A 21,942-nucleotide genomic window follows, 5' to 3' on the forward strand; every position below is an offset into this window, starting at 1 on the left:
TGGCCCTTTAAACCGCGATAGGGGATGGGAGGGTGGTGAGCGCAGAGAAAGTAGTGGAAAGGACTGCGCCACAGATTATCCATTATATTGGCAAGATTCTCTAGTGTCCGCTCTAATAATGGAAAGAAATGTCTTCAAAAATGGAAGGCGGTCAGGCGGGGGCAAGATCAGGTGGGACTATTTTAGCCAATGAGAGGGCAGTAACGCGTGTGAGCAACAGGCACAACTGTTTCTCAAAGTTGCCGGGATGTCACGTGTCCTACTTATATCAGTACACTCGTAACAACCTAACCATTACGAAACATATATTCTATCAAATAAACCACACGGAGCAAATAAACTATTATATTTGTGTTGACCACGTTCGAATCTCTCGTTAACCTCCATACTAAATCTCTAGGCTTGGCGAGCGGGAAAAAACGCCACCTGCTGGAGAAAAAAAGATTTTGGGAGAAGTTAACCTTATCCCTCTCGCTTCGCCTCTTTCTCTCTGACTGTTCAGTTTTTGTGCGCCACAGCACAGCAAATTTGACGGACGTAGGCTTCATTAGGACTGTGGACCGATATCATAGCCTACCTTATTGTTGGACTCGTGGGAAATTCATAACACTTTGTAGATGAAGTAGTCAGATTCAAAAACGATTTTAGCAATATCGTATTCTGTAAAAGGACGGTATCCTTTGTCCTTTAAAAGCGGTTGTGTATTTCGACTAATCCTGCTCTGTTCAGAACTCAATTTTGAAATTCAACTTTCTCTTTTCAATTTCCCAGTCTGGACTACCAGAAATCAAGGTAACATTTTGAACATATTTGTAATTGTGTGATTTGAACTGCTGAGTATTGGCTTGATTACATTTGTCTTTATTACATATAAAAAATGTATATATTGAATTGTTATTGACGATCATAACGCTTAAACATAGTTCATACAACGTTCAAATACCTTTGAATCGTGGAGCAACATTGGTAAAAGGAAAAATAAGAATTTACATCTCTTTTGAATATAAAATATGTTTGTGGAACAATCTCAGCGCCATGCACTCTCGTCGTGTAGGGGCAGTTCGTTGGCTGGTTCCTCAATATAGGAGAGCGCAGTCTATTGTACGTTAACTCACAACCATACAGCCTAGTCTTCCCGGTTTTGTTTATCGTGTCTGTAACTCAACCCACCAACGATGAAGATATATTCATTGTGTTTAAAAAGGTCTTATTAACTGGGTTCGTTTTGATAAGACCCCCATCATTACAACAATTGAACATCACTTTAGGTGATCTGCCTGTCTGAAAGTTGTTGCCTGCCACTTTAAATCAATGACCTACAGGGTTAATGTATGTATTGTTACTTCTATTGTAGCGTGTGATGGCTGCATTCATTGAAGCTGAAAATATGTGACTAGTAAAAAGTTATTGTTGTGAGTTCTGCCATCCCGAGCGAGAGCGACAAGAAATTTGAGGGACTTTCCTCCTCTTTTCGATTAATGTTTTTTTTAATAGACTTTAATTGAGCATAAAATAGGCTTAAATGCAATATTTATTTGCGATTATGAAGTGGTTTACTGGGGGGGAAAACATAAATGCTCCAAATAACTAGTTCCCTAATACAGTAGATAGAATGTCCTGTAGGACTTAGAAATGGCAGATGGGGTGTAACGCGTCAGTGCTCCAATAGGAAGACAGGTTATTTTAACATTACTCTACATGGGAAAACATTGAGCATCATCATCCATCCCATGGCATTTTAGCATGATTAGAGGTTTACTGTAGCTAACAAACTAGCCAAGCGTTATTCTGTCTGACAGTACTGAGTTGATGCTTGTGTTTACTATTAAAAACTTTCCCAGATGATCTCCCCCCCATCTCTCTCTTCCCCATCTCTCTTTCTCTTCCCCCCTCTCTTCCTCTTCCCCCCTCTCTTTCTCTTCCCCCTCTCTTTCTCTTCCCCCTCTCTTTCTCTTCCCCCTCTCTTTCTCTTCCCCTCTCTCTTTCTCTTCCCCAACTCTCTTTCTCTTCCCCATCTCTCTTTTCCCCCCTCTCTCTCTCCCCTCTCTTTCTCTCTTCCCCCATCTCCCGCTTCCCCTCTCTCTATCTCCCCCTCTCTCTCTCTTCCCCCCTCTCTCTCACTCTCTCTCACCCCTTCCCTCCTCTTTCCTTGCCAAATTGTCTATTTTCCAGTTCATTACCTCTGTGCCCTGAGCCTGTTATCATATTTGGCACGCCACTCGTTCCTCAGTAGATGGGTGTCACTGTATCGCATCAGCCGAGTGATTTTGATTTGACCTGATAGATAATTACAGGACATGGTATTGTGTTGCATCTAGGCAATTGAGTCATCATGTGTAGGCCAAGTACTGTAAACAGCATCAACCACTAGTAAAGCCTCTAACTTCCGCTAGGGTTTCCATTTATTTTGTCAATACTTTTCTCAAAGTTCAGTGATTATACCCCCCTTCTTGTAGCAACTGTTATTCTAAACAAAATTATTGAGACATGGTGACATGAACTTGGCTTTGTGTTGGGTTGCACTGCAGAGCAGACAGCCTCTGACCTTTGCCCTCAGATGTTGGGACTCTGACTGTACTTTAATTGAAGCTGTGTGATTGGTGGTAACTGCTGTCTGGGTGTTGTGAAGGTAGAGGCTCCTGCTGGCTACCTGCCCAGTTCTGCTCTGCACTACGATGAGGTCATCTCCCTACAATCTGCAGCATTGGAGGAAGGGTGGATTCAGACACATTGACGAGAGGCTGCTTCTTGTAAAAACAGCTGACTTCAGGCGTATTTCACAGTCAGATTGTGTCGAATTTCTAGAGGTGCCAAACAAATTCCCCAGCGATTCAACAGTTAAAGTGGCAAGTCCTCAGGATGATTTCCAGGGCTGTACACCCATAGCCCATAATCATTAGCTGCCTCATATGCCCAATTTGGCTAAAGGTTTCCTACTTGTGTGGACCATGTAGTGTTCTTGTGTGGACCATGTGTAGATCTGCCTGTTCCCCTCTAAACCAGGCAGGAAATGCAATGAAATGTTTGAGTTTGCTGCAGTCTACCTACCTACCTTCACCCCAGTGACTGCCTATAGGAAACTGGGTATGATTAGAGGAAGACTTGCCATTTTGGGCTTGAAGGGTCCACTTACTTTGTCTACAGACTCTGCAGCACATCAGAACCAATAGGTCTGACCTCTCTGCCTGAGGCTCACAATGCAATGTAGGCCCATAAGTCTCATAATCACCAATATGATTTTAATGGCCATTCAATCTTTTAACAATACATTTTAATTATGCCATTTTTCAGTAAGTATTTTGGATAACGTAATGAATGAAGTATTATCCCAAGGGTGTTGCCTCAATCAGTCCTCACGTGATGCAAGCCTTTGACCCCCAGGTGAACATTCAACCCAGCGACCTTTATATCCACGCAGAACTCAAGACACAAATCTAGAGCTATTTTTATACACACGTTGGCTGGATTGGGTGTCAGTGGGTGATGTGGTCTAAACTCTCTTCGGTAATTCAATATGAATTATTCAAACTTTCTAAACTGTTGACACCTTGTGTGACTTGAGTAGCCAGTTTAGGTTATAGGTCCCTCAAATATAAATCTGGACCATGAAGTCAGTTCCACTGCTTTTTTATATTCTTCCCCTCTAATCAATGACAGATTTAGACCTGGGACACAAGGTGGGTGCAACTTAATGATCAGGTAGAACAGAAACCCAGCAGTACTCAGGAGGACCTCCTTGGGGAAGTGTTGAATACCCCTGCTATATCCCTTAGTGTGTGTGTGCACATTATTGTGGTTGATAGCAGGTTACTCGTCTTGGTTATTTTCTCTCCTGTTGATCTTGGATAATACTGGAGTCCCAGAGAAGGGATATTGTGTCTGGCAAAATTACAGGAACTACCTTTCTCCTGAACAGGAAGCAGATGCCTTTTAAGTTAGACACGTCTTGCTGAGGACATGAACTTATCTGAACCCTGTTCAACATGGAAGTAAGAAGCAGTTGAACTTGAAAATTGATGTCTTTATACTTTCTTGAGGTTTGAACTTTACCTGTTGAACTTTACTGTTTTATGGGCCTTAGCTGACTTCACCTGCTAGAATTTGAATGAGTGTTTCGAATGTTTCTGAAGTGGCCTGGACCCTGTTAGCTGATATTGTAGCTACCTAACTCTGAAAGGCGTCCGCATTTCAGCTCTTGTCGTCGCTAGGTTGTAATCCTATGAGCGTCCTCTGAGCTACCAGCTAATAACCAGTTTGGCTGTCAATTTTTTTATTTAACTTGACATGTCAGTTAAGAACAAAGTCTTATTTCCAATGATGGCCTACCCCGGCGATGCTGGGCCAATTGTGCACCGCCCTATGGGACTCCCAATCACAGCCGGTTGTGATACAGCCTGGACTCAAACCAGGGTCTGTAGTGATGGCTCTAGCATGGAGATGCAGTGCCTTAGACAGCTCCACCACTCGGGAGCCTTGTAAACGTATGCATCTGTGGTTCAACAGCACTTCAGGCTGATATTTTCAGCTTCTGCTTGACAAGATGGATTTGTTCTACTGGTTGTACTATAGCATAGGGTTGGGCCGATTTTATAGAATTCAGTTGAATATTGTGATATTTCACATTGATGATATATTGTGAAGTTTGAGACTGTACTCTATTTAAACTCTACAAATCCAAACTGTGCAGTTTTATCAGTCTGTATCAATATGTTGAATATCAAGTCTAATTTAATTAACTAAGCCTTTTTTTTCTCCCCATACTAATATTATTTAATGAGAATGCAACTAATATATTAAATAAAAACAAAAATGGCACAATCTAGAATGATCTAGTCAGTACCAGAGCAAAATGATTATATTGAATATCACAATATTTGGAGTAGCATATTGTAGAAGAGGTCTCCCCAAAAATCTTGTATAATTTTGCACAAATAGCTTCTACAGTACAGTTTTTACCCAGAAGCCTAGGTTTAAATGGCAACCGTTTAGAGACAAGCGTTTAGACAATGGACGTGGAGAAGCTGTGAAATTTAAGATAATACGACCTGAAATGACTAGAAATCATGTCATTTTCTCATGGTGAGTCACATTCCCAAGGTACAGTCTGAGGCCATCTTCAGTCGCTTTTCTCTTCAACCAAATCGAACAATGTTTTAGGGGAGTGTTTTTGTTTACAATATGTAAATGAGGTTGCAGTGTTTACACTTCGTAGATATTGGATTGCAAGTTGAATTGTCCCTCCTTCTGGTCTGATTGTCCCTCGTGTGCTTTGATAAAGGTTTCAATGGAGACATGGTTCACCATTAACCCTGATTGCATTAATTCCCTTCACCTCTGGCTTTGACACACCACCACTGCTTTGACTGGCCTAGTAGTTAGGCAGATGGGCAATACTGTAGACTACTCACTAGAGGAGTCCTATGTATTCAAAACAGATTGTGCTGTGTGATGTGCAGCTGGTCTGTCTGTCAGAGAGAGAAATGCTCTGGCCTGTTCACAGTTCAGTGGTTCTCCATTGTTCTCTCCCTTCGTGCTCTCCCTCCGTTCTGTATCTCTCAGGCCTACGGCCACTGGGGAGAGATGACGGCATTCCTTCTTTGTCTTTTCAGCGGCCTCCTCTGTGTTAACCTTGGCCACTCCATTAGAGGGTCGATCCATCCTGTTCCTCCTAGTCCACTGTTCCTCCTGGACCACTGTGCCTCCTAGACCACTGGTCTGGTCTATAGAAGTAACATAATTCCCTGAGAGTCATACCTCTAATAGTCCTTTGTCTGTCAGCAGTATCCTGGCCATGCAGTCCTTTTTACTCCGAGTGAATAGAGAGTGTTCTGGGCTGAACTGGCCTGCCATGTCTACTGGGTCAGTTCTCAGGAGATGGCCCAACGTGCTGTGTGTGTGGAACCCTTTTAGGGTTTGGCTTCCGTCTCCCTTTACACTGAAAGCACTGCTTTGTTTCTTGTTGATCTGGGTCCATTGTGATCTGTGACGTTGTTGGTTCTTCAGTTCTGCTGGCTTTGTGCTAGTCTAAGTCTATAGAGACAGACTGGATGTGTGTGTGTGAACCGTGAGAGAAAGTGTGTGTTTACATTTTAGTCTGACTGATGAATCACTCATCTACAAATACAGTGCCTTCTGAAAGTATTCATACCCATTTTTCTACATTTTGTTGAGTTACAGTATGAATAAAAAATTATTTTGTGTCTCTGGCCTGAACACAATACCCCATAATGTCAAAGTGGAATTATGTTTATTTTAAATATTTTACTAATTTAAAAATGAAAAGCTGAAATGTATTAAATCCCTTTTGTTATGGCAAGCCTAAATAAGTCCAGCAGTAAAAATGTGTTTAACAAGTCACATCATAAGTTGCATGAACTCACTCCGTGTGCAATAAGTGTTGAACATGATTTTTGAATTGGTATTGGTGTTTATTAGGATCCCCATTAGCCAATGCAAAAGCATCAGCTACTCTTCCTGGGGTGCACATGAAACATGTCATAATACAAAGTACTGAACATTATTAGTCAAGGACTGAAATACATCAATTTAAAACGTCTCACACAGCCTACATATCAGTACATACACACAATATCTAGGTCTAATACATAATATAGTGCAAATTACAATATATATAATACAAGTCACCTTTGTGCAGTAAGGTGTTATTTTATCTGTTTTTTTTATCTGGTTTTATTGCTAGCTTGAATTACCTGGGTTGGCAGAGTTCCATGTAGTCATGGCTCTATTTAATACTGTGAACAGCCTCTGTTCTGGACCTGGAGACTGTGAAGAGACCTCTGGCTGCATGTCTTGTGTTGTTGTACCGATGAGTGTCTGAACTGTGTGCCAACTGCTTGAACAGACAGTTCTGTACCTTCAACACACTCTCACAAAGACCAATAGTGATGCAGTCAATCGCTCCTCAACTTTGAGCCATGAGAGATTGACATGCATGTTACTGACACTTTCCCTCCGTGTACATCTAAGTGTGATATGTGCTGCTTTGTTCTGGATCAACTGGAATTTACCTATGTCCTTCTTAGCCGCACATGACCACACAGCTGGGCAGTGGTCCAGGGGTGACAAAACTAGGGCCTGTAGGACCTGTCTGGTCAACTGATGTGTCAAGAAGGCAGAGCAACAACCTATCATGGACAGACCTATTTCCATTTTAGCAACGATTGAGTCTGTTTTAACTTTGACAGCTTGCTATCTAGGGTGACACCCAGCAGTTTAGTCTCCTCAACTTGCTCAATAGCCACATTATTCAATAATAGATCTAAACGAGGTTTAGCGTTGAGTGAGTGATTTGTCCCAGAGGAAGGAAATCGCTCAGGGATTTCATCATGTGGCCAATGGTTACAGAGTTTAATGGCTTTTATGGGAGAAAACTGAGAATGGATCAACAGTCTTCCCTGTGGCTCAGTTGGTAGAGCATGGTGTGTGCAACGCCAACGTTGTGGGTTTGATTTCCACGGGGGGCCAGTACAAAAAAAATAATAAAAAAATGCATGATATGTACGCATTCACTACTGTAAGTCGCTCTGGATAAGAGCGTCTGCTAAATGACTAAAATGTAAATGAGTTACTCCACAATACTAACTTAATTGACATAGTGAAAAGAAAGAAGCCTTGACAGAATAAAAATATTTCAAAACATGCATCATGTTTGCAATAAGGCACTAAAGTAAAAATGTGTCAAGGAAATTAACTTTATGTCCTGAATACAAAGCGTTATGTTTGGGGCAAGTCCAACACAACACATAATGTTATGCTTGTCATCGGCAAGGACTAGGGAGTTTTTTAGGACAAAAAGTAACAGAATAGTGCTTAGCACAGGCAAAATCTTAGAGGAAAACCTGGTTCATTCTGCTTTCCAACAGACACTGGTAGACAAATTCACCTTTCAGCAGGACAATAACCTAAAACACAAGGGCAACTATACACTGGAGCTACTTACCAAGGCGATATTGAATGTTCCTGAGTGGCCTAGTTACAGTTGACTTAAATCGGCTTGATAATCTATGGCAAGACTTAAAAATTGTGTTTTGTGTAGATTGGTGACAAAAAAATGACACTTAAATCAATTGTAATCCCACCTTGTAACACTACAAAATTTTGAAAAGGTAAAGGGGTGTGAATTCTTTCTGAAGGCACTGTAACTACCTACAGTTGAAATCGGAAGTTTACATGCACTTAGGTTGGAGTCGTTAAAGCTAGTTTTTCAACCACTCCACAAATTTCTTTGGTCGGTTAGGACATCTACTTTGTGCATGACACAAGTAAATTTTTCCAACAATTGTTTACAGACAGATTATTTCACTTATAATTCACGGTATTACAATTCCAGTGGGTCAAAAGTTTACATTCACTAAGTTGACTGTGCCTTTAAACAGCTTGGAAAATTCCAGAAAATGATGTCATGGCTTTAGAAGCTTCTGATAGGCTAATTGACATAATTAGAGTCAATTGGAGGTGTACCTATGGATGTATTTCAAGGCCTACCTTATAACTCAGTGCCTTTTTGCTGGACATCATGGGAAAATCAAAATAAATCAGCCAAGACCTCAGAAAAAAATTGTAGACCTCCACAAGTCTGGTTCATCCTTGGGTGCAATTTCCAAATGCCTGAAGGTACCACGTTCATCTGTACAAACAATGATACGCAAGTATGAACACCATGGGACCATGCAGCCATCATACCGCTCAGGAAGGAGATGTGTTCTGTCTCCTAGAGATGAACGTACTTTGGTGCGAAAAGTGCAAATCAATCCCAGAACAACAGCAAAGGACCTTGTGAAGATGCTGGAGGAAACAGGTACAAAAGTATCTATATCCACAGTAAAACAAGTCCTATATCAACATAACCTGAAAGGCCGCTCAGCAAGGAAGAATGCACTGCTCCAAAACCGCCATAAAATAGCCAGACAACGGTTTGCAACTGCACATGGGGACAAAGATCATACTTTTTGGAGAAATATCCTCTGGTATGATGAAACAAAAATAGAACTGTTTGGCCATAATGACCATCGTTATGGTTGGAGGAAAAAGGGGAGGCTTGCAAGCCGAAGAACACTATTCCAACCGTGAAGCACGGGGGTGGCAGCATCATGTTGTGGGGGTGCATTGCTGCAGGGACTGGTGCACTTCACAAATTAGATGGCATCATGAGGGTGGAAAATGATGTGGATATATTGAAGCAACATCTCAAGACATCAGTCAGGAAGTTAAAGCTTGGTTGCAAATGGGTTTTCCAAATGGACAATGACCCCAAGCATACTTCCAAAGTTGTGGCAAAATGGCTTAAGGACAACAAAGTCAAGGTTTTGGAGTGGCCATCACAAAGCCCTGACCTCAATCCCATAGAAAAGTTGTGGGCAGAACTGAAAAAGTGTGTGCGAGCAAGGAGGCCTACAAACCTGACTCAGTTACACCAGCTCTGTCGGGTGAATTGAACTTATTGTGGGAAGCTTGTGGAAGGCTACCCAAAGCGTTTGACCCAAGTTAAACATTTTAAAGTCAATGCCACCAAATACTAATTGAGTGTATGTAAACTTCTGACCCACTGGGAATGCGATGAAATAAATAAAAGCTGAAATAAATCATTCTCTCTACTATTATTCTGACATTTCACATTCTTCAAATAAAGTGGTAATCCTAACTGACCTAAAACAGGGAATTTTTACTAGGATTAAATGTCAGGAATTGTGAAATACTGAGTTTAAATGTATTTGGCTGAAGTGTATGTAAACTTCCGTCTTCAACTGTATTTTGTGATCAAGATTAGCGATTCTGGCTCTCGCTTTTCTCAAACACACTCACACTCTGTGCTGTGTGTGTGTTCGCTACTGTCAGGGAGGGAACTGCGCCAAGCCTTTATGGCTCTCCAATAGCCTACGTCAGGGCCTATATATGTTTCCTAGTCTGCTGAGCATCATGATCTACTTTCACATACTGATGTTCGGTGGCTAAACAAGGGTAATAGTGCTCTCGAGAGCAGCAGCTTATGTGAGTTTAGGGAGAAGATAGTTGCTCTGCTCCTCGACTGCCGCCACAAGAAAGCCAACACATCTAGCAAAAATGCTTGATTAGGAGTTCATATCAGATGTTGGTTTTTAGGGACATCTTCAGTCAATTGAATGGACTTAATTTGGGACTACAGGGGAGGGATTAAACAGTTTTTGACACGATAGAAAAATCGACTTATTTTCTAAATAAATGTTATTTTGTCCTCCTGATTTGAGCCCAAACAAAATGCTCAATTTCCCTAGACTGTGCAACTACGTATATTCAGTCATCAGTACATATCACTCCCAAGATGTCTGAGTTTTTAGATAAACTGAAAGCTAGATTTGCAATGAGATTTGATGAGTTGAAGTCCCCTTGGGGAGGGTGCAGTTTGTTATAGGAACCCGTCCTCTACTGATGAGGGGGATGGGGAGACTTATCTCAGTTGACCAGCTTTTGCAGAGATGTCATACATAAAAGGTTTCTATGTGCTTAAAAAAATAAAAGAAATAGAAAACAGAACAGAATGTGATGCTGGTCAACTGAGACATGCCATCCATTAAAGGTTTCCTATGTTTAAATAAACACAAAAGATGAATGTAAAACAGACAGGGAAGCAGGAATGAATTAATATGATGCAGGTGAACTGTGTTCTAAGTACAAATATGTTCCATTATTTAAACCATTTGATGCACTGAATTAAGCTAATCTTAAAGCACTTAAAATGAACTTTTAGCAACATTACATTTTAATAAAATAAAAGGGCTTCATAAGATTATAATTGTGTTTTTGTGCATTTCTTTTTATAACAGTCTTTGGAAAAGTTATCCCATGTAGAAAATGTCTGGCCCCCCTGTAAATAAAATATTAAGTCTGCCCCCGTAAGAATATACTAGAATAGCCCTGGTCTACATACTAGTGAATGCACATGAAGACATTCTCCAAAGGCTCTTCTGCATGTAAACTCGCTGTCTTAAGTAAAAGAAATAAACTGTTTCTGGGAAATCATTATTTCTGGGAAATCAGACCTGCTCGTTAGCTGAATGCCAAACCCCCATAGAGAAAAACGGGAGGATGGTGACAGGGACACAGAAAGAGACAGTGGTAAGAGAGGTATGCAGGTAGACGAGGGATGCAATAACATGGCTGGCATAGATTTGGTATTAACTACCGCAGTGCTCTCTGAACAGCTGCAGACTCGGTATTTGTCTCTATCAATTAGAGGTGACACTGTCTGAGTGTACAATGTATCTGTTCAGCAGGGGCTGGCTTGACAAAGGCCACTGGCTCATATGTGTCCTATTCCCCCATCGTCCTCCTCTAGCAAATGTGTCCTATTCCCCCATCGTCCTCCTCTAGCAAATGTGTCCTATTCCCCCATCGTCCTCCTCTAGCCAATGTGTCCTATTCCCCCATCGTCCTCCTCTAGCCAATGTGTCCTATTCCCCCATCGTCCTCCTCTAGCAAATGTGTCCTATTCCCCCGTCCTCCCCTAGCAAATGTGTCCTATTCCCCCATCGTCCTCCCCTAGCAAATGCCCTGAACTGGGCATTCCTGTAAAGTCGCTGGGAAAGAGTCTCTCTCTCTCACACACACACACACACACACACACACACACACACACACACACACACACACACACACACACACACACACAAACTGACTCAGTCAGCGGTGAAAAGACACCAGTCAGTGAATCCTGCTAAATTTAGCAGCGATGTAATCAACCTAATGATGCGTGTTACGGTGATGTGTTGTGTTTGTGCCAGCCTCTCACTCAGACAACATATTTACTGTGTTGTGTTTGTGCCAGCCTCTCACTCAGACAACATATTTACTGTGATGTGTTTGTGCCAGCCTCTCACTCAGACAACATATTTACTGTGTTGTGTATGTGCCAGCCTCTCACTCAGACAACATATTTACTGTGTTGTGTTTGTGCCAGCCTCTCACTCAGACAACATATTTACTGTGATGTGTTTGTGCCAGCCTCTCACTCAGACAACATATTTACTGTGTTGTGTATGTGCCAGCCTCTCACTCAGACAACATATTTACTGTGTTGTGTTTGTGCCAGCCTCTCATTCAGACAACATATTTACTGTGTTGTGTTTGTGCCGGCCTCTCATTCAGACAACATATTTACTGTGTTGTGTTTGTGCCAGCCTCTCATTCAGACAACATATTTACTGTGATGTGCTTGCCAGCCTCTCACTCAGACAACATATTTACTGTGATGTGTTTGTGCCAGCCTCTCATTCAGAGAACATATTTACTGTGTTGTGTTTGTGCCAGCCTCTCATTCAGACAACATATTTACTGGATGTGTTCGTACCACTCGGATCACCGCTCCCGAGTGGCGCAGAGGTCTAAGGCACTGCATCTCATTGCTAGAGGCTGTATCACAGGCTGTATCTCAACCGGCCATGATTGGGAGTCCCATAGAGCGGTGCGCAATTGGCCCAGCATCGTCCAGGTTAGGGTTTGGCCGGGGTAGGCCGTCATTGTAAATAAGAATTTGTTCTTAACTGACTTGCCTAGTTAAATAAGGGTTCAAACAAATAAGACCAGCCTATTTACTGTGATGTGTTTTTCAGCTTGTGAATCTGTATTATGGCTGTAGTAAAGAGATGTTTGAGAGGCTGTGTGTGTGTGTGTGTGTGTGTGTGTAGAGATATGTTTGAGAGGCTTTGTAGGGACCGACCAGGACCAACGCTGCTTAGTTTCAGAAGGAAGGGTGCAGTGGGATGCAGGTTGGTATGCTGTTGGTGTTGTGAACGCGTGTACCTTGCTGTTTATTATCTTGTCAATTAGAGAGAGAAAGCTGCTTGGTCAGAGCTCCCTACCCCATGAGTTTTACTGTAACTGTGTGTGTTTGTTTATCAGCAGTAACTGCTGCATTGGCTGAACAGATTCTGCCCTGGTATCTGCTAATCTTTCTGGTGATTTGACACATTCTCTCCAGCTGCCGCTCCGCTCACTCTGTGGGGTACAGATAGGCAGAGCCATCATAGGTGAGCACTCTGGGGTGCGGATAGGCAGAGCCATCATGGGTGAGCACTCTGTTTGCGAATGGCTCACCCATCTGGAGGACTTTTATTTTTATTTATTTTTTGAAAATTAGCTCCAATCAATGTTCCATTGTGCAGTAATATTGTAGGCACAAAGTACACCTAGGGTTTAGGGAAATGGCACATTGTCATGACGATGTTTTTCCTACTACAGGAGTGAATGGAAACTGTAGCCTAATTCTGGCAATGGTATGGGCATCTGTCCCAATGTAATGAGGGTTGGGGCACAGCCTCTCCTTTCATATAAAATTATCCTCAATAGAAGCTCTCTCAATCTATTGTGGATCAGCTGTTAGCCTGTTAGCCTGTTGAGCCTGTCCTGTATTCTCCTGGCTGCTGCTGGGATAGAGGAGAGCCCATCAGGCCTCTCTGACTGGGAAGGAGAGGTTCACTGATTAATAACACACACTCACAATCCCCCTCTGTGCCTCTCTGTAGGGGCTAATGACAGTTTGGAAATGCTCCATGCAGGGCTTGGAGGACAGCCTGTGTAAAAGCCTGTGTTGGTTCACAGCGTTGGCATGCACTCCTTCTGGGCAGGGAGTGTGAGACGGCAAAGTAGTACCATGCCTCCCTCCCTCCCTCCCTCCCTCCCTCCCTCCCTCCCTCCCTCCCTCCCTCCAGGAGAGTCTGTTTGCTGATAGTTAGACACTTCAGGGTGGACCAGGAGCTGACAACAACAGCATTTCACAATATACGGAGGGGTATCTTTCCATTTCTCTTTCTTTCTCCTTCCGTAGCGCTTTCTCACTCTCATTAGTCATATGAAGGCCGCCCTATCAGATAACATACCAACCCATTGGTTATAAAGAGAAACTGGAACAATGGGTTATGGTGACTATGATAATTATTTCTGTACATGTGACACTGAAACAGTGGGTTAGCCTGTGTCCAGAATGACTGTTCTGTTTACATGGCCATTATCAGAATATAATTCAAATGATATTGACATCATTCTACAACACTGCCTACGTACATCACCCTGAATTCACTATATATAGGATATGGTTGGACATTTCCTGGAAATTGGATGGTTTGTATTTAACTTGCAGGAAGGAATAGGTCTATGCATCAAAACATGAAGATACTTAACCTGTAGTGTAAGCTGCATGGTTTTAGCCCAGGGCCTGGTGAAGAGATGAGGAGGAGGTCATGAGTTCACACTGTGCTCAGAGTAGAGGATGATGGGTAAATAGTTTAGACATGGATGAAGTGTTGTGAGTTGAAGGGGGTGGGATTGAGTTCACAGTGAGACATTTCTCAAGGCGTGTGAACAATGGGGGAGGGATGGGGGATTTACCAGTTCAAAGTTAAACAAAACAGGGATGCTATCATTGGTTAAATGGATTAGTCTAGTTGTAGTGTTTCACTCTTGTTGTAAGAATACATGGATATGTCTTTTGGAATATAGAGAGGCTTTTTTTAGGACAACAACATCACGTAGCCTTAAATATTTTGCCAAATCAACAGTAATGAACACACAGGCTTGAGTCTACAAGCTTTAGGTGGAAAGTTTAGCAGGACTTTAGCCTTCACAGTGGAATGGTTATCCTCTGGTAACCTGGTTCCTCCAGACCCTACCACCACAATGCAGCACATGAACAGAACAAGGCACCGTCCACATGTGATAATAACTTAACATGCATAATGTAATATATACAATGTCTAACAGAATTACAGTGTTAGCCCATGAAGCAGACCACCATAGTCCCTGTGCCCAAGAACACAAAGGTAACCTGCCTAAATGACTACTGGCCCGTAGCACTCACATCTGTAGCCATGAAGTGCTTTGAAAGGCTGGTCATGGCTCACATCAACACCATCATCCCAGAAACCTTAGACCCACTCCAATTTGCATACCGCCCCAACAGATCCACAGATGACGCAATCTCTATTGCACTCCACACTGCCTTTTCCCACCTGGACAGAAAGGAACATCTACGTGAGAATGCTATTCATTGACTACAGCTCAGCGTTCAACATCATAGTTCCCTCAAAGCTCATCACTAAACTAAGAACCCTGGGACTAAACACCTCCCTCTGCAACTAGATCCTGGACTTCCTGACGTGCCGCCCCAGTTGGTAAGGGTAGGCAACAACACATCTGCCACTCTGAGCCTCAACATGGGGGCCCCTCAGGGGTGCGTTCTTAGTCCCCTCCTGTACTCCCTGTTCATGACTGAGTGGCCAAGCACGAACACCATCATTAAGTTTGCCAACAACAAAACGGTGGTAGGCCTGATCACCGACAATGATGAGACAGCCTACAGGGAGGTGGTCAGACACCTGGTGGTGTGGTGCCAGGACAACAACCTCTCCCTCAGTGTGATCAAGACAAAGGAAATGATCGTGGACTACAGGAAAGAGGGACCGGCACGCCCCTATTCTCATCCATGGGGCTGTAGTGGAGCAGGTTGAGAGCTTCACGTTCCTTGGTGTCCATATCACCAGCAAACTATCATGGTTCCAAACACACCAAGACAGTCGTGAAGAGGGGACAATAATGCCTTTTCCCCCTCGGGAGACTGAAAAGTTTTGGCATATGTCCTCAGCTCCTCATAAAGTTCTATAGCTGCACCATCGAGAACATCCCGACTGGTTGCATCACAGCCTGGTATGGCAAATGCTCGGCCTCCGACCGCAAGGCACTACAGAGGGTAGTGCGTATGGCCCAGTACATCACCGGGGCCAAGGACCTCTATACCAGACGGTATCAGAGGAAGGCCCTGAAAATTGTCAAAGACTCCAGCCACCCTAGTCAGACTGTTTTCTCTGCTACCGCACGGCAAGCGATACCGGAGCGCCAAGTCTAGGTCTAAAAGGCTTCTCAACAGCTTCTACCCCCAAGCCATAAGACTGCTGAACAGCTATTCAAATGGCTACCCGGACTATTTGCACTGCCCCCCCCCTTTTTACGCTGCTGCTACTCGCTGTTTATTATGCATAGTCACTTTACCCCACCCCTTTCTACATGTACATGTTACCTCAATTACCGGGACTAATTTGTGCCCCCGCACGTTGACTCTGTACCGGCACGCTCTGTATAAAGCCTCGTTATTGTTATTTTGTTGCTATTTTATTTTTTAGTAAATATTTTCTTAACTCTGATTTTTCTTAACTGCGTTGTTGGTTGAGGGCTTGTAAGTAAGCATTTCATGGTAAGGTCTACACCTGTTGTATTCGGCGCATGTGACAAATACGATTTGATTTGAAATAGTTGCACAAACATGGCTGACACATTGGGAACATGTGGTATGAGTGATGGTTGTGGAACACTGAAAGGAAAATTGATTTTTGTGGTGATATAAAGCTAGCAACTTATGGCGCAAGCATGTCAGCTGTTTATTTCTTTCTTATTAACAGTTAACAGCCTATGACATTGTTAATATATACTAAAATGTGACTATGCCCAGTTAGAATTGAATATCTAACTGGGCATACATTAGTGACTCTGCAGTTGTGTAAGATCCACAAAATATCCAACTCTATTTACATTACACAACCAGTACCCTCCCTTCCACCTAGTGAATAAGTCATGTTCTCTCTCAGGCTTTCCTTTTGAAAAATTAAAAGGACCCCAAAATAAAACTAGCATGGTTTTGGACTGCAGTGTGTGCTTGTTTCTCTCCTAGGTAGTCTAGCTGTGAAAGGAAGGAGCGATGGAAGATTGACTTGACTTGGCTACATGGATGACATTTCCCAATCCTCTTATGTGTGTGCATACTCTGAGGAAGAGAGGGTGTGAAGAGCGTAATCTGTGTGGAACATAGTTGGAGGATTGTGGCTTGTGAACCAGGAGGATTAGCAGAGTAAGAGGTCGATGGGGATGTGCCTGACTCACAGTATAGGGACACGCCTAGCTCTTCTGGGCTGGCTACGTTACCAGAGCTGGCACCTGGCATAAGCAGTCACCGAGGGCCCCAGGCTGCTAAGAATACCGACCAGACACGCAGAGCCCTGACCTCCAGGGGGGCCCCCATTGATTTTGTTAGTCACACTCAATCAGATATCATTAACATAGCATAAGTCATGGCAAAATGAGTAGAATTGCAGGAAATTCACTTTAAAACTTACGTTTTTCTCTCCGCCATCAAGGGTGGGAGGCACTAAAATGTTTTGCCCACCAAGTCTCGCTTGGGTCCTGCAAAAGGCTAGAGCCGGCCCTGCACGTTATGCATCCACCACAGTTCCTGGAACCATGCTATGAGTAGAAAATATCCTCTCTGTCGGTGCCCTGGGGCTGAGGGCGACATAAGATGTTGTTAATCATTCATAGACCTTACTGCCAGTTGGATCTGGTGTCATGATGCTTTGAGTGCTTAAAGTTTGTTACATAAAGACACCATCTCTGGCTAGGCTAATGCTTTTGCATGATGCTCAGATTCAAAACACAGATTGAAGAAGGGCAAAATAGAGCGCACATCCTATTAATTCTCTCATTTAAGTAGTTGCTGAAATTAATTTGGAGACCGTATTTGAAGTTAAACACAGATTTTGTGATGTCATGTGTGTTTCTTTAAGTCTGGAGTGTAGCTGTGGAATTCTAGCTAGCATGGGCTGCCTGGCCTTCTCGACTAGTCCAGCTGTGAGCAGCATTTGAAAGATCACTGTGATGGAATCCAGCTCCCAGAGGTGTTCTTAGAACCACTGTATTTGTGTGTAGAGCAGCATATTATGGGCCATACAGCTGGGCTCAGTGGATTCCCCAGTGACTACTCTTACCCATGCATGACATCCTAGGCAAAGAAGCAAATGGCTTTCCTTTTTACTAATATTTTTCTTGCAGTCTAGTTAATGCTCAACGTAAACTGAAGGGCCGGGACGATACCAGTATCGTGATATTCATTAGTGCCGCGACAAGGAAACAAAATGCGAAAGCAGCCTTGTTCAGGCGCAGAACGACAGATTTTTACCTTGTCAGCTCAGGGATTCGATCTTGCAACCTTTTGGTTACTAGTCCAAACCACTAGGCTACCTGCCACCCCAATGAAGGTGCTACAAATAAGCAAGCAGTTTGGAAGGTTGTTTTGAATTGCTTGTGGGTTGTGTATGTACTGTAGCTTCGTATAGCTTGCATGATTTATATTTACGTTAACGCATACAGATTTAGAATCGTAATTTGAGCCAGTCTCCTACAGCAGGAAAATAATCCTGCAGCGCCAGGAAGTGTGAATTATTATGTTAAATGAAATCAATGGAAATTTTTGTAGGGGTTGATTAAAAAAAAAATCTGGGCAAATCAATGTATTCAAAGTGGCTATTGATAACTTTAGACACCTTTTTAAAACTAAAATGCACTACAAATGTTAATTTCCTGCGGTGCAGGAAAATTAACAGCAACTAAAGTGATCAAATGAAGATCCTACATCTGTAACGAAACGTCGCCACTAGTTACCACAGCCACAAAGTCCTAAACCCTGCCTATTTCTACAATTTCTCTTAAAATTTGATTTTAAACCTAACCTTAACCACACTGCTAACCTTATGCCTAACCTTAAATTAATTTTTCTTTCCATACATTTTTACAACATAGACAATTTTGACTGTGGCTATGGATAGTGGGAACTGTATTTGAATGGATGTAATTGTAATGGGGCCAAGTGGTAAGACACTTCTCTCAAACACACACTGGGGCCCTTAAGGGCCATTTCCTATAGTGACCCAAGGTGTGAGGTTTGGGCCTTTTTGTTATTAAAAGAGTACACACGGAGGTCTTTTATCCTGAGTATGAATGTTTTCTAATGATGCATCACATCCAATGTATGTTTTCTAACGTATTCCATTCCCCCTCAAGTGTAGCAGTTGTTGTTTTCCCCTCTGAGCCCAATATGCAGGGACTGAGACACAGACTGTGTCCCATATGGCACTGGTTCTGAACCCTCTCCTCTGGGAGCCCCAGCCGGTCCATGTATTTGATCTATTCCACAGCTAGCAGACCTAATTCAACTAATCATCAAGCCTTTGTCTAGGTGAATCAGGTGTGCTAGTTCAGGGCTACAATACAATTGTTTGGGAGTCCCCAAGGAGAGGTTTAAGAACCACTGCCAAATGGCACCCTATTCTCTACATAGTGCAATACTTTTGACAGCCCTATTTCTATGTATAACCCTAGTTCTGTGTTAGCCCTGTTTAACAGCCCTCTTTCTATGTATTAGGGATCCCCATTAGTCCCCAGGAAGAGTAAAGACATTAAGGCACTTACATTACATTTAAAGCAAAAGATAACGCCGTATATCATATATATCAAAATATATTTTGATGACCGCTTTGCACATTGTTGGCATTCTCTCAACCAGCATCACCTGGAATGCTTTTCCAACAGTCTTGAAAGAGTTTCCACATGTGCTGAGCACTTGCGGTCCAACTCATCCCAAATAATCTCGATTGGGTTGAGGTTGGGTGATTGTGGAGGCCAAGTCATCTGATGCAGCACTCCATCACTTTTCTTCTTGGGGAAATGGCCCTTACACAGTCTGGAGGTGTGTTGGGTCATTGTCCTATTGAAAAACAAATGATAGTCCCACTAAGCGCAAACCAGATGGGATGGCGTATCGCTGCAGAATGCAGCTGTAGCCATGCTGGTTAAGTGTGCCTTGTATTCTAAATAAATCACAGACAGTGTCACCAGCAGAGCACCATCACACTACCTCGTCCATGCTTCATGGTGGGAACCACACATGTGGAGATCATCCGTTCACCTACTCTGAGTCTGACACAGACACGACAGGTGGAACCAAAAATCTCAAATTTGGACTCATCAGACCAAAGGACAGATTTCCACCAGTCTAGTTTCCATTGCTCGTCTTTCTTGGCCCAAGCAAGTCTCTTCTTATTGGTGTCATTTAGTAGTGGTTTCTTTGCAGCAATTTAACCATGATGGCCTGGTTCATGCAGTCTCCTCTAAACAGTTGATGTTGAGATGTCTGTTTCTTGAACTCTGACTCATTTATTTGGGCAGCAATCTGAGGTGCAGTTAACTCTAATGAACTTATCCTCTGCAGCAGAGGTAACTCTGGGTCTTCCCTTCCTGTATCGGTCCTCATGAGAGCCAGTTTCATCAGCGCTTAATGGTTTTTGCGACTGCACTTGAAATTTCTTGAGATTTTCCGGATTGACTGACCTTCATGTTTTAAAGTTATGATGGACTGTCATTTCTCTTTGCTTATTTGAGTTGCAATGATATTGACTTGGTCTTTTACCAAATAGGGCTATCTTCTGTATACCACCACTACCTTGTTACAACACAACTGACTGGCTCAAACGCATTAACCTCTTACATCTAGACATTCCGCTAGTGGAACACCTGCTCCAATATCCAATGATAGGCGTGGCGCGAATTACAAATTCCTCAAAAATACAAAAACTTCAATTTTTCAAACATATGACTATTTCACAGCATTTTAAAGACAAGACTCTCCTTTATCTAACCACACTGTCCGATTTCAAAAAGGCTTTACAGCGAAAGCAAAAATTTAGATTATGTCAGCAGAGTACCCAGCCAGAAATAATCAGACACCCATTTTTCAAGCTAGCATATGTCACAAAAAACAAAACCACAGCTAAATGCAGCACTAACCTTTGATGATTTTCATCAGATGACACACCTAGGACATTATGTTATACAATACATGCATGTTTTGTTCAATCAAGTTCATATTTATATCAAAAAACAGCTTTTTACATTAGCATGTGACGTTCAGAACTAGCAAACCTCCGGTGAATTTACTAAATTACTCACGATAAACGTTCACACAAAACATAACAATTATTTTAAGGATTATAGATACAGAACTCCTTTGTGCAATCGAGGTGTCCGATTTTAAAATAGCTTTTCGGTGAAAGCACATTTTGCAATATTCTGAGTAGATAGCCCAGCCATCACGGCTAGCTATTTAGACACCCACCAAGTTTAGCCCTGACCAAAGTCAGATTTACTATTAGAAAAGTTTGATTACCTTTGGTGTTCTTTGTCAGAATGCACTCCCAGGACTGCTACTTCAATAACAAATGTTGGTTTGGTTCAAAATAATCCATTGTTATATCCAAATAACGGCGTTTTGTTCGTGCGTTCAAGACACTATCCGAAGTGTAAATAAGGGTCACGAGCATGGCGCATTTCGTGACAAAAGATTTCTAAATATTCCATTACCGTACTTCGAAGCATGTCAACCGCTGTTTAAAATCAATTTTTATGCCATTTTTCTCGTAAAAAAGCGATAATATTCCGACCGGGAATCTGCGTTTAGGTAAACAGACGAAAGAAAACAATCATGGGGTCGACTCGGGCACGAGCCTGAGTCTCACAGTACTGTGACCAGCCACTACCCAAACGCGCTACTTTTTTTCAGCCAGAGCCTGCAAAGCCACGATTCAGCTTTTTGCCACCTTCTGAGAGCCCATGGGAGCCGTAGGAAGTGTCACGTAACAGCAGAGATCCCCTGTAATGGATAGAGATAATTTAGAAGGCCAAGAAATTGTCAGACAGGGCACTTCCTGCATGGAATCTTCTCAGGTTTTGGCCTGCCAAATGAGTTCTGTTATACTCACAGACACCATTCAAACAGTTTTAGAAACTTTGGAGTGTTTTCTATCCAAAGCTAATAATTATATGCATATTCTAGTTTCTGGGCAGGAGTAATAATCAGATTAAATCGGGTACGTTTTTTATCCGGCCGTGAAAATACTGCCCCCTAGCCATAACAGGTTAAGAAGGAAAGAAATTCCACAAATGTCCTTTTAACCTGGCACACCTGTTAATTGAAATGCGTTCCAGGGTACCTCATGAAGCTGGTTGAGAGAATCCCAAGAGTGTGCAAAGCTGTCATCAAGGCAAAGGGTGCCTACTTTGAAGAATCTCATAAAA

The 21,942-nt window shown here is 42.6% G+C and overlaps 1 protein-coding gene across 1 annotated transcript in view; it reads left to right on the forward strand.

Moving 5' to 3' along the window:
* Positions 1 to 448: 448 nt before the first annotated feature.
* LOC106610563 (cdc42 effector protein 4) overlaps positions 449 to 21,942 on the forward strand; it is a 33,585-nt gene continuing 12,091 nt past the window's right edge. The window contains exon 1 of the mRNA XM_014209951.2: positions 449 to 792. The gene's annotated coding sequence lies outside the window, so the exon portion shown is untranslated. The remainder of the gene's footprint in view (positions 793 to 21,942) is intronic.

The sequence above is a fragment of the Salmo salar genome, chromosome ssa01 (assembly GCF_905237065.1).
Source record: "Salmo salar chromosome ssa01, Ssal_v3.1, whole genome shotgun sequence".
NCBI classification, from domain to species: domain Eukaryota; kingdom Metazoa; phylum Chordata; class Actinopteri; order Salmoniformes; family Salmonidae; genus Salmo; species Salmo salar.